The sequence below is a fragment of the Trachypithecus francoisi genome, unplaced genomic scaffold, assembly GCF_009764315.1.
Source record: "Trachypithecus francoisi isolate TF-2019V2 unplaced genomic scaffold, Tfra_2.0 Lachesis_group5, whole genome shotgun sequence".
Classification (NCBI taxonomy): Eukaryota; Metazoa; Chordata; class Mammalia; order Primates; family Cercopithecidae; genus Trachypithecus; species Trachypithecus francoisi.
This window is the reverse complement of record NW_022681470.1, coordinates 98930999-98944809: the sequence shown is the minus strand read 5'-3', so window position 1 is coordinate 98944809 and position 13811 is coordinate 98930999. Positions and strand designations below refer to the sequence as shown.

The following is a 13811-nucleotide window of genomic DNA, read 5'->3' as shown; positions in this document are numbered from 1 at the left end:
CAAAGAACAAGTCCTTTGAGAAAGCTGGTTTAATCTTCAACAACACAACATAATGCAGTGGCATTCGTCCAGATACTGTGAGTGAAGGCTCGTTCTGGCTGGAACACAAGCATCACCTGCCAGTCATTCTCAGACATAAGATAGACAGCCTAGGAGGCCACATTGAATCCATATAGATTTTGAAAAGAAATTGGTCTATCAACATATTCAGTGTAGTCTAGTCTTAATTATTCACAAATGGATTATTCATTTTATGGAGTTCTAAGGCCAAACCTTTAATACAAGATTGACTGTTCATCATCATCAGTGTACTCTCCTGGCCATCAGGTAATATAAGCTTAGAAATGCAAATTTATTTCAGTATCAGTATGATCCCCCAAAATGAAAATAAATCTGGTTTAAAAAATAATGTATTGGCCGGGCGCGGTGGCTCACGCCTGTAATCCCAGCACTTTGGGAGGCCGAGACAGGTGGATCACGAGGTCAGGAGATCGAGACCATCCTGGCTAACACGGTGAAACCCCCGTCTCTAATAAAAATGCAAGAAAAATTAGCCGGGCGTGGCGCCGGGCGCCTGTAGTCCCAGCTACTTGGGAGGCTGAGGCAGGAGAATGGCGTGAACCCGGGAGGTGGAGCTTGCAGTGAGCCGAGATCGCGCACTGCACTCCAGCCTGGGCAACTGAGCGAGACTGTGATTCAAAACAAACAAAAAAAAAAATGTATTTTCAAGGGCACAAAGTTGTCATTCTTCCTAGTTCTCCATAGCACCTACCAAAGAATTAAACTCACAGTGGGTCACTACAAATAACAGTTTAGTAATTTTTCTTATCTAAAACTATTTCTTAGAGGAAATAAAGGGATAAGATATAATCCTAAAAACACACAGTTGAAAATAACCAAGAAATGTCTTTATTAAGTTCTGAATTACCTACAACAGTGCTCCCTACGTTAGCAGAGATAACTGAGAGTTAAATGCACTTGAAACATAATGCTGTCCTTACTATAAGCTCTTGAGGAGAATCCGGCCATAGTCTTGAGACTTCCCCACAGGATGGTCTACTACGAGACAGGCACAAGCAGGCTCAGCATAGTAAGGTGTGTAAACACAAAAACTTCTACAAGGAATCTTATGCCTCCTGGCTGTATCACTTCAGGCCAGAATGGTAAAGAAAATAAGAGTCACAATGTACGGATGCCTGCCTGACTCCTTGTCCCTGAGTTCCTGAACCAAAGAGCTCAATATTTCTCATTAAATCCGTCCTTTGTTCAAGGATCTACAATGATTCTATTGACGCTTCTATCAACACCCAACAGAGTCTGGCTTCTGAGTCCCCTCCACCCTCTTGCCTGCTCTACCCATGACTTGCCCAACCCACATTCTCTACAGTCACTCTCATATATTCCCCCCACTCACAACTTAGTCATTCATACCATCATTGCACACTGTACATTCTATACTTTCTGTCTGGAAGATCCTTTCTTTTCCTTTATTCCCAACCCAATAACTATTTCATTTACTTGAATGCTCACATTTTACAGATAAGGAAGAGAAGTTAACTTGTCCAAGGTCACATGGTAAAAAGTAGACCCAAGGTCTGAACGAAGACCCATCTAACTCAATAGCCCATATCTCTTTATGACTCATCCATAGCCTCCCAAGTCCATTTCAAAATTTATTGACTCAGAAATCTCCCCTAATTTATTTCACTGATTCTTTCTGTTACTTCAAGTCTTCTCAGCCCTTACATACTTATCAGCACGTTAAATTTGCTTTTGTCTGTATGTTGTTTCCTAAACGTTAAAGCTTATAATAGTCTGCCTTCCCATTTATATACCACCTTTCCCATCTACCCTCAACCCCAAGAGCAAAGACACATGTCTTTACATCTTTTATACTTCCCTAAAGCCTGTCACTGGAGCATGGAGACTGCTTTATCCACAGAAGTGTTCAATTGTTACTCAGCAAGGATGGCTTATTTAAAAACAAACAAACAACTCCCTTCTATTATATTAAGAAGTCAACTGAATTCAGGCATTCATGAGAAAAACTGCCCTGTATCTGTCTTCCAGTTACACAAAATTTTAATTACCTGAATTTATCAGAGGCTACAAAAAAGATTCCACAGTCTGCTATTCCACAGCTCCTAAGTTCCCATAGGAAAGACACTGCTGAGGTCACATTTCAAAGCACTGTTTAAGGATTTTCCCTTTGGTGGGATGAGTGTTTAGGATAAGGAGAGGGCTACTCATACACACATACACACACACACACACAGGCACTATAATGGCCAGTGTCTTTAGCATGCTTAAGATATTCAAGAGCTCCAAAACTTTGACAAGTCGCACTTAGTGCCCTCATAACAATCAGAGTACTTATTTTGGTTACATACATTGAATCTCAAAATTGCAAATAAAGCCTTCTGAGAACTAGAAATAGTGGTGGGCTACCAGGCAGCTCTCCACTCATTCCTAGGCTTCTTCAACCCCTTTGATCCCCATGCCCTGGAATAAAGCATGCAGTTCAACTTAGGGGAGTTGCCAGATGCAGATATAAATAGAATTTACCCAGATATCATCACTAATATTGGCACCAATCAACTCACACAGATCAAAACAATTATTGATTATCAACAGATTCTGGGAAAGGTGTATGTGGTTTTTAAAAATTAGATTTTCATCTCCAAATTAAATCTTTTTTTAAATAGGGGTCTCAAAAGAAAGATTAAACAAAGTTTTGGGAAATTTTCCAAGTTGCTGGCAACATAAGGCCACTAAAGGCCACCTAACGATTAGCATTCATTACCAGTTACCCTGCCTTATACAAGTCAGCAGATAGCAAGCTCTTGCTTTGGCAAAGTTTTACATTTTTTTTTCTGAGGGAGTCTTCGGTATTAAAAGCAAGGAATAAGTCAAATAAGGCAATGACAATAAAAAATTAGTTTGGAAAGTATCTTCCTTCCATCTTTCCTTCTATCTTGAAAATGTAATGTCCAAAGCAGACATCTATTCAATTCTAAATTATTCATGGTAACAGATAATTATTGGCAGAAAGGTGCTGATAATCAAAAATGGGGGTAAAATCGAAAAAATCTATTTTGGTTTTGGAATATATGTTTTCAGCATATTTACCTTCTTAATTATGCCTATTGTGAGCTAATACTTGCATTCATTTACAATCTCTAAGTACATAGTAACTGGCCACTTTGTCAAGGAGGTGCTCTGAGGCAAGCTGGGTCAATAGTGGAAATTAGAACGGTCCGGTATTCAGCCTGCAGAGGAGTAACATCAAGTTCATTTATTTTACAGCCTTCAAAATATCAGTAGACTAGCACAGCAGGTTGGTTACTAAACGTTAAAATAACTACTTGAAAAACAATGAAGACAGAGTATAATTAATTCATTGCGCATAATGTATTTGTAAGTTATACATGGCAAATACTTAACTACCTCTGATTCTCCCTAGCCATCCAGCTTCGGTCCCTGAAGTCTTCTCCCCATCAGGAATGCAATCTCATTTAGGAGGAAGAAAATTTTCCAAATGTTTTCAGAAGTTACATAGCACAGAAACTGTTTTTTAAATATTTAGGGGTTAGCAACTCTTTGGAGCCAGTCTTACCGACACCTCTTTCTCTACTCTGTCCTTTTCCACCTTTGAAATAGATTCTGAAAGACAAAGGGATCCAGCCTCCTCAAAAATCTCCTAAATATACAGTACTAGAGGCCAAAGACTGAAAAATTAGCAGCCTGTGAATTTCTAAGTAAAGCGTTACGTAGTACGTACAAAAAGATAAGGAAAATAAAAGGCAATGTCCTGCTAATTCTTGGCTTTGCATTCATGAAAAGCTGCCTGAAAAGTTTGTGGGGAACTTCAACTTCTTCCATAAAATTCCACCAGTCAGTTTCTACTTTCAAATTTTTACAGCTGCCCAGAGAAGCCACCTAGGTTAGACAGAAAGACTACCACGAGGAGGGAGAGAGAGAGACTCTGAGCGCTGGACCTTGTGAGCCGACAAGCTAAAAATACGCCGGCCCAGTAAACAAATCCCATTCCATCCCGACCGGAGCCACACCGTTAACCTAGTAATTATGAGAAGAGTGAGATCACGCAGCCCCCGGCTTACTTACTCATCATCAGCTTCTAAAGTTTCCATCGGCTCATAGCAACTTTTCTTTTTTCTAAAGTTCTTACTTAAGATTGCCCTAGAATCCGTCAACCTCCGTCTCTCTCTCACACATACACACACCTTTTTCTCGCCTTTCCTCCATTACTGTATGCACCTTAGGGAGGCTATCAATAGGGAGAATAAGCTTGTTTGCTTTTCATTTTAGTTTTATATTGAGATTTTAAATGAACTTTATCCTACTGTGGGGGTAATAGACTGCATCTTAATCACCTTAAAACTCCACCATCCCTCCCGAAAGTCTAGCTGACAAGGGGGGACCGTCCAAACTGCCCAGCACAGCTCAGGAAGGGAGGCCGGGAGCTGGAGAGCGCGGGGTGGGAACGCAGGACGCAGGTGAAAGGAAGGAGGAAAGGTTGGGACGAAGCAAGGAGCAGTCAGGGCGAGAAAGGAGTGCCGAGGGGAGATGGCTTCGGGTGAAACAGAATCAGAAAGGAGAAAGGGGACAGTGGCGATCTGAGGAGCAGAGTTTGCGAGTCTGAGAAGCCGGGAGGGGCGGGAGCAGACGGGGAACGGTGTCAGGGCGGGGGGCTCCGTTACCCTCGCGGCTCCCGGAGCAAGGCCCTAGGCCGGGGCGGAGCGCGGGGCCCGACCGCCTCTCCTCATTCCTCAGCAGTGACCCCGGGGTCCGGCCGGCCCCTCCCCCGACGGCGATGGAGGCGGAGGCGGTGGTGGAAACGGCGACCGCAGCTGTTGCTCCGCACAGGATCTGGAGCTGGAGCCAGAAGGCACTGATCCGGACTGGCCTCCCCCAGTGGCTTTTTGCTCGCTCCACACCCCGGTCACCACTCCGGCTCCGGCGGCTGGTTCAGGATCGGTGGCTTTCGGCTGTCCGGCCGGAAACAGGCGCCAGTTTCCGGCCGGAGCGGGTTGGTGGTGACACCCAGGCCGCCCCCAGGCCTCCTCCAGCTCCTCCCCGTCGCAGCCCCGCCTTTAGCGCCGCTCCCCAGTCTGCGGCCAGTTTGGCGCTTGCCCCGCGCGTGACCCCGTGTTTTCCTGACCCGCGTCCCTAAAGCTCCTGGTCTGGAGCATTCTTGAACCGGAGGTAGAGGAGTACAGAGTGGACTCTTAGGACTCTGGGGTAGAATCAGTTGGCTACAGCTGTTAGGAAGGAGCTGAAAGGGGTGGAGTAGTTGTAGAAAGGTGAGAGGGATGTAAATACTTTAGAATGAAAGGACTGAAATTCTGGTAAGCCTACACAATTATTCTGGATTGACCGGAGGAAAATTAGCTTCTTCCCGACCAGTCTCCACCCAAGTATGGATTTCTCTTGTTCCTTCACTCTTGAAGTGAACATACCCTTCTCTGTAAACACTTAGTATTTATTTACTTGCATAACAGTGATACCCTGTTGATACATCTGCTTTAGACTGCTAACAGTAAAAAAAAAAAAAGTTATATAGTGCGTTTGTTATGTCTTTTAAAACATTGTGGCCGGCGCGGTGGCTCAAGCCTGTAATCCCAGCACTTTGGGAGGCCGAGACGGGCGGATCACGAGGTCAGAAGATCGAGACCATCCTGGCTAACACAGTGAAACCCCGTCTCTACTAAAAAATACAAAAAAAAAAAAAAAAAAAAATAGCCGGGCGAGGTGGCGGGTGCCTGTAGTCTCAGCTACTCGGGAGGCTGAGGGAGGAGAATGGCGTAAACCCGGGAGGCGGAGCTTGCAGTGAGCCGAGATCCGGCCACCGCACTCCAGCCTGGGCGACAGAGCGAGACTCCGTATCAAAAAAAAAAAAAAAAAATTGTGGCATAATTCAAACATGTATTGTATCCCTGTGATGTGTATCACTGTGCTCAGTGATACAGGGGGATACAAAATTTAACAAGATGTAATCCCAGACATCAAAAGTTTTACAATTTAGTAAAATACATAAAACTATATTATATGTAGCCGAACTTGTATATGTCCTACATGAGTGACAATGAGCTATGGCTATGAGAACATAATAAGCCATCCCTGCCACATAGTAGACCTTCCATATTTGTTGAATGAATGAATAAGTATTAGGCCTGTGTGGACTCTTTCAAGAAAGGCCATTTAATAAATACTCTTTATGACAAACACAAAACGATGCCAGCCCCGGCTATACTCTAACCAAAGACATCTGAAATTTTAATTCAGATTCCTAACATTGTAGCACCTGGTCTGCATGTTCAAAATAATGCTTATTGTCTAATTGTGCCCGTTATGCTTATGTAAAAACAAATAGTCCAGTCAACGTTTTTTTCCCCTCACTTCTTCCTCAGTTTCTAAACGGGAGGCATAGGGCACAGACATTTTAGAATTGTCTAGCTCAGAATAGGAAACTGACACCTGAAACAGGGAAATTTCCTAGACAGCTGTATCTCTTAGGGATACACCTGGGTTTAGAATTGAAAATTTAGGGCTGGGCCCAAGGCCATCCATACATACTAAGGCCAAACCAGTCAGAGTGCCCTGCATGGAGGCATATCCAAGACGTACAATACAGGTTGACAAGTAAAGTCATTTGGGCTGGGCTTCAAGCATATAGGGACCACAAATTTTAGCTACCGTTTAGTGGCAAATTTAAGGAGGAGAGCAGGATGAGATTTGGTCACCTAAATTGACTCTAACTGAACTCTAACTGAACTGAAGTGGAGGGGTAGGGGGTGGACGCTTGGGACCCTGGGGTAGAATCAGTTGGCTACAGTGGTTGAAAAGGAGCTGAAAGGGGTGTCGTTCTGGAAAGGTGAGAGGGATGAAAATACTTTAGAATGAAATGACTGAAATTCTAGTAACTCTACACAAGCATTCTGGAATGATTGTGACAACAATCACTGACCACACCTACCCTTTGCTAGTTAAATCTGACGTGGGAGCACAGATTTGTAGAAGAGGAGCCTCAGAATCTGAAAGTTGCCTTGTTTCGCCACAATTGTCCAGAACCAGGTCATACTCATATAAATATGTCTTTCTAGTCTTAATGCCACTGCCACAGACTTAATAGAACGAGACATGGAGCTCAAAGGCACTCTACCCTCAATATAAGACAGACTTTTTATTTTGGCAGTGACCATAAAAAGTCTCCAGATTTGAAAGCTGGGCCAAGTTGCTGGTCAAAGTCATTTAAGTGACCACACTTTATAGGCTTGCCTGGAAATTTAGGGGCCAGGAAGTGATGGGGTCGCAGTTGCTTTGTGCCTGTTTCTTGCTCTGACCATCCATCATTCATTGTTGTTTGTGCAGTTGCTCAATGGGCTGCTTGTCTTTGGTCAGCCCAAGCTGTGTGGGTAGCAGTGTGGTCAGCTGGGCTGGGAGCCAGGCCACCTGGGTTCTGGTCCCAGCTCAACCAGCCCCTAATCCATTAAGTGACTCCCTTCCCATTCCTATGTGTCAGTTTTTCTGCCTAGAAACTAGAGGCTTCTTCTCTAGTGATATGCAGCCATTTAGGCTGGCACTAGGTTGGATACTCAGAGACAGTTGTTTAACATAGACGTTGGCAGCAGCCAGAACACAGTTGACTATTTTTTGCTGCTAGGTAGAATAGTAAGGGGAAAAAAGGTAAAAGCACCAGAGAAAATCTTACCAGTGTACACAGGGCCACACACCCTCAACTGTTATTCTGTCCAAAGTTATTTTCCACCCTAGAGATCAGTTTGTTTGTTTTTTTAAGTCATCTTAGCAATTCTAAGGGCTGCTTCAAGGAGCTCCCCTGAGCTTTTATATCACTTTAAGCAAGAGCAGAAAAACCAGAGCTTTGCATTTCACCAGAGAAACTAAAAAGAGAGACTATTTCAATACTGGGGCTAATGGCTAGAGTTGGGGAAAATGTTCAGAGAAAGCTTGTAACTAGGCAGGGAAAAAAAATTATTTACATTTATATGCTTTTGTGGTGGAAAAGAAAATCAGACTAAAATAACTTCCTTTCCACCGCCACCAATATAATTTAGACCATTGGTTCTGGGGAGTTTTTAAAAACTACATATTATACATGCCTAGGAACCTCAGACTGACTCAGAATTCTTTCTTGGAACTGAAGACCATGAATCTATATTTTTTTAAAAAAAATATCTAGGGCTCAACCAGGCATGGTGGATCCTGCCTGAAATCCCAGCACTTTGGGAGGCCAAGGCAGGAGAATGGCTTGAGCCCAGGAGTTTGAGACTAGCCTGGGCAATATAGGGAGATCCCATTTCTACAAAAATAAAAAACTTAGTCAGGTGTGGTGGTGCATGCCTGTGGTCCCAGCTACTAGGGAGGCTAAAGTGGGAGGATCACTTGGGTCTGGGAGATTGAGGCTCAGGGAACCATGATTGCACCACTGCACCACTCCAGCCTGGGTGACAGAGCGAGATGTGTCTCAAAAAGAAAAAAAGCCAGGTGAGGGAGAAGTTTCATAAGGTTAAACACATTCCTACCCTATAACCTAGTAATTCCACTCCCTAGGAATTCACCCAATAGAAATGAAATATATGTGTACACAAAAAACTTATATGTGAATGTTCCCTACAGCTTTATTCATAATAGCTCCAAACTAGAAACACTTCAAATGTTCACCAACAGAAAATTTGTTACTTATATTGTTCTTACAATGGAATACAATTTTAAAAAATAAATGATTGTTAAACACAACAATATGAATGAATCTAGGACTCATTTGTGGTGCAAAAAAAAGCGACTTATGTGAAATTCAAGAACAGGCAAACATAATACTGAAGATAAAAATCAGAACTGCAGTTACCTATTGGGGGAGGTGAAGATCAAATAGGAAGGGACATGAGGGAACTTTCTGAGGTGATGAGAATGTTCTGTGTCTTGATCAGGATGGCTGTTACACACAGACATCAAATTGTATACCTAAGATTACTATAGGTGAATTTTACCTCAATTTTTTAAACAAATCCAGGGTTTCTTGATAACATTTAACCAGGTTAAACATTTACATTTACTTGTGGATTATTTGATTGATATTTGCTTCACCCATTAGATTCTGAAGCTCCATTAGCTAAGTTTACCATTTTATATATAGTACCTAGCATAGTATCTGACCCACGACAGTCATTTATTAAATATCTATTAAGTGAATGAATGAATGAATGAATGAATGAATTGGCAGCCAATTGGCAATTGAAAGCATTGTTTTGGCAGATTGTTATTTCATATTTAGCACCTTGTAATAGTATGGCTGAGCCTCCCTAATCCCAGGCCCTCTATCTGCTTGCATACCATTGCTAAGATTATGGTTCATAAATTCTTTTTTTGTCTTTCTCTCTTTTATTTTTTTTTTTGAGATGGAGTCTGGCTCTGTCACCCAGGCTGGAGTGTAGTGGTGCAATCTCGGCTCACTGCAACCTCTGCCTCCCGGCTTCAAGCAATTCTCGTGCCTCAGCCTCCAGAGTACCTGGGATTAAAGACATGTGCCACCACGCACAGGTAATTTTTGTATTTTTAGTAGAGATGTTGGCCAGGCTGGTCTTGAACTTCTGACCTCAAGTGATCCACCTGCCTCGGCATCCCAAAGTGCTCAGATTACAAGCATGAGCCACCATGCCCGGCCGCTTCCTAAATTATATCATGGATGTTTTCTTTCTTTTCAAAAACTCTAGCAAACATGTTGGTTGCTTAACCAATGTCCATCCTCCTTCTTCCTCCATGCCTACAGAACCTTGATTAGGTTCAGGTAACCAGCCTGCTGTACACGGCTTCAAGGGAGATTGGCCTCAGTGTAGCGGGTGGGGGCTGAGTGGGAGGAACACGGGTGAAACACTAATGGATCATGGGGCTCCGTTCCCCTTGCCAGTGCTTGATCTAGGCATGTGATAGAGTTCTGACCAATGCGAGATGTGAGAAAATCTGCTGGAGGCTTTCGGGAAAGACTTCTTTGCTCTTACAAAGAGATGAAAAGAAAGAATAAATTATTTTCCTCTGCTGCTGAAAGTTGGATTTGGAAATGTTGTGCTGGTCAGAGGCCAGACTGACATGCTAAGGATGACAGAGCAAAAATATTAGAAGAATCTGGGTCTTCAGTACCCTGATGAATTAACCAATCCCAGAGTGGTCCAACTTGAAATTCTTGTTATATGAGATAAATGTATCTTTCTTAATTTTTGAGCCAATTTTTAAGTTTAGTTTTTCTATTACTTGTAACCAAAATAATCTCAACTAATAAAATGTCATCAACAATACCTCAATGTCTGTGGATAAACTGAAAATTCCTTAATCTCCTTTGTAAGAGGGAGCCTAGCGTGGTCTTAACTCCATTTCTACACTTCCATTTCTACATTTGTGTTCTACTTCCTTGACCACCAGTGGTGTGCTAGTAAATATTAACAACCAGTTCTCCAGGGTGAAAAAGCCCTGATTTGTAGCATTTACTAATTTTCTTTTTCTCTTCTTTTTTTTTAGAGACAGAATCTCGCTCTTGTTGCCCTGGCTGGAGTGCAGTGGTGGAATCTTGGCTCACTGCAACCTCTGCTTCTTGGGTTCAAGCTTCTCCTGCCTCAGCCTCCTGAGTAGCTGAGATTACAGGCACCCACCACCATACCCAGCTAATTTTGTATTTTTAATAGAGATGGGGTTTCATCATGTTGGCCAGGCTGGTCTTGAACTCGTGACCTCAGGTGATCTGCCCGCCTCAGCCTCCCAAAGTGCTGGGATTACAGGAGTGAGCCACCGCGCCCAGCCAGCAGTTACTAATTTTCATGGTGCAAATATTTCTACCACTGATAATTTCATGCTACCAATATGATGTTGCTGAACAAGAAGCTGGGAAATGTGCAATCAGCTCTAGCAAGTCAGTAAGAGACAGCTTGAGCTAACTCCAGCAAACCACCATGTTACCACCCAACTGTCTCCCCTGTCTCTAAGTTTTCTCTCTGGATAGAGTTCAAGGCCCAATCTGTATCACCTCCTTTTAAATACTTCATGTTAAATCCTAAACTATAAATGTCTTTATCAATCAACCGGAATTTAGCAATTGCCTTGAATTGTTAATTTTCACAAGTATTTGCTCGTAAGTGAACCACTTAATCAATTAATTAAAAACACTTAGCAATAATAAAAATGTCAAAAGAGAGGAGTTTAGTGACACCATCTTACCTTCCTGCACTCCCTAAAGTGTTCCTAGAATTAGGCATTAGGAGAACTCCTAAGAAGAAAATCTCTGCCTCCAGGCCCTAAAATCACTGGAGGTACTTTATTGTAAATAAGACTTATTAGCTCCCAATTATTGCAAGTAACAGTTCCCAGGAGAGCTGGGTTAAGAGATTTAAAAAGGGCCCTTAGCAAGATTGGGTGTGTTTCTAGTCTGGTCCTGACAAATCCCCTGAGGATGTGAGAATGGGCTTCTAAGGCCATTACAAGCCTAGCAACAAATAGGTAAAGAAAATAAGCCAGTTCCTTGGGCTGTGAGGAGAGCAAGTGCTACCTTACCTAATTGGAATGCAGGTCAGGTGGGTCAGCTTCATCTCCACCTCACAGGTGACACACCCCAGGCTTGGAGGAAGCATGTACTTAAGACTACTAACACTTTAGCTCAGGCAATGAGGAGAGGCCTGGGAATAGAATGACGAAGTCACTCTGCCCCTGACTAGGTCAGCACTGGGAGGGAAGCCAAACTCAGGCTACTGGAAACTGACAGAGCATTCAGGGGATAGAAGATTGACACTACATCAGGCTTTGGTTATTGCTTTGGGGCATTCACTTGACACTCTCATTAACTCCTCTTTTTTCTTTGTGACTAATGGCCCAGGTTGACCTCAACAGGTACCACAAACTAAGAAAGTTCCTAAATTATAAAGACATGTTTTTTTTTTCCCGCATCAGGGAGCTTTGGGGTTGAGTGACTATATCTAATTGGCATCGACTAGAATCTCTCACTGATGTGCCCTCCGTTTCCATATGACTGTACTGATCAGCACTGTGGCTGTTCCCATGTTGCTTATGGTCTATGGACAAGCCTGCAGATCATAGCAACAACTCATAGAGATGTCAATGGAAGTCATTCTTTTCAGTTGGAAAAAAATTTAGAATTTAAAAGTGTCACCATTACATAGGTAACCTTCCTAGTTTAAAAAAAGATAAAATCCTGAGGTCCAAAGAAATTAGTGAAACGAGACCAAAAACTACGAAGGAATCCATGGATACGAGTAAAGTATTCTAGAAGCACCCAAGGGGAAAACATAAGAACTGAGCCACATTTAAAAATAAAACACTGCCTATAGTAGGAAAGAGAAAGGGAAACTGAGGGGCCAAATAATGAAAATGGGCAGAAAGAGGTCCCAAGTGCTAATCAAGAATGCTGGACCTGCAACACCTTTTAAGCAGACTCGCTGTCCCCAGGCAGTGCCCTTCCATTCCTTCCCCGGGCTGCAGATCGCACACAAGTGGCAGCTCCCCTCTTACTTGCCAGTATATGATGCTGCATCTAGCATCATACTGATTGCCTCCTTATCTAGACTCTCTACATGAGCAAAAAACACTCAGCAAAATGGGAATTAATGACAATTACATGAATTCTATTGATGTATGTAAACACCCACTATGTGTAAAGCATGCAAAGATGCAATCATTGTCCTTAAGAAGTTTCATGAACAAGACTAGCAGTTAGAAGTCCAAATCCTTCTCTGCTTGACACGTATCTTTCATCTTATTCTGGAAAAAAGACAAAAGGTGTAAAGGACAAGGCAGCCTGTGACTGCAAACATTCATTGCTGAAAGGAGCTGAAAGGGCTGAGTCTTACTGCCCCCACAGCATATTCTGTTCTTGGTTTCCTGCTTCCTACAAGACTTTCCTTTTGCTCTTTAGTTTCCTCCTCCCCTCTTTCTCTATATGAACGATGTCTTCAGGCCTTTATGCAGCAAACAGCTTCTAACACTCAGTAAGAGAGTATTGTGGCTACTCCTAAAATTAAAGCACTGTCTAGTGAGTTGAGGTTTCTCTGGCCTATTCCTATGGAATACCCCAATGCTAGACATACACACATCTACAATAATTAGGTTACACTGTGGACACAGTTGTTACTAGTGTCCCTGCTCAGAATCTAGGTTAGCATTTTTGTTTTAAGGTCTGAATCCATTGTCAATACCTCTACCTTGAATCATTGTATCTATTCCTTTCTCAATTCTCATTGCTACAATCCCCTAACTCATTACCTCTGACCTAAACTATTGTAAAATAACTCCACAACTCTCTCTTGCCTTTCCTGTCTCTCTTCTCCCAACTACTCTTCACACCCTGCCTGAAACTAAGATCTGGTCACATCATTTCCCAGCTCAAAAGCCCCCAATTGTCTTTGGTTTGTTTGTTTGTTTGTTTGTTTGGAGACAGGGTCTCCCTCTGTTGCCCAGGCTGGAAGTCAATGGCACAATCTCGACTCACTGCAACCTCCACCTCCCAGGTTCAAGCAATCCTCCTGCCTCAGCCTCTTGAGTAACTGGAATTACAGGCTTGGGCACCATACCTGGCTAATTTTTGTATTTTTAGTAGAAATGGGGTTTCACCATTTTGGCCAGGTTGGCCTCAAACTCCTGACCTTGGTAATCCACCCACCTCAGCCTCCCAAAGTGTTGGGATTACAGGCATGAGCCACTGGTGCCCTGGCCCAATTGTCCTTAAAGGGAAATTTATCTACTGCCAATAATAAAAATAATAGTAAATATTATTA

At 42.8% G+C, this 13811-nt stretch overlaps 1 protein-coding gene across 3 annotated transcripts in view; it reads right to left on the bottom strand.

Moving 5' to 3' along the window:
* Nucleotides 1-4947, bottom strand: part of OTUD7B (OTU deubiquitinase 7B) — a 73915-nt gene extending 68968 nt beyond the window's left edge. Inside the window, exon 1 of one of the 3 annotated variants that reach the window (XM_033195585.1) lies at nucleotides 4722-4947. The gene's annotated coding sequence lies outside the window, so the exon portion shown is untranslated. The remainder of the gene's footprint in view (nucleotides 1-4721) is intronic. The other 2 variants (XM_033195588.1, XM_033195586.1) reach the window with 2 other exon arrangements.
* Between the last annotated feature and the right edge of the window lie 8864 nt (nucleotides 4948-13811).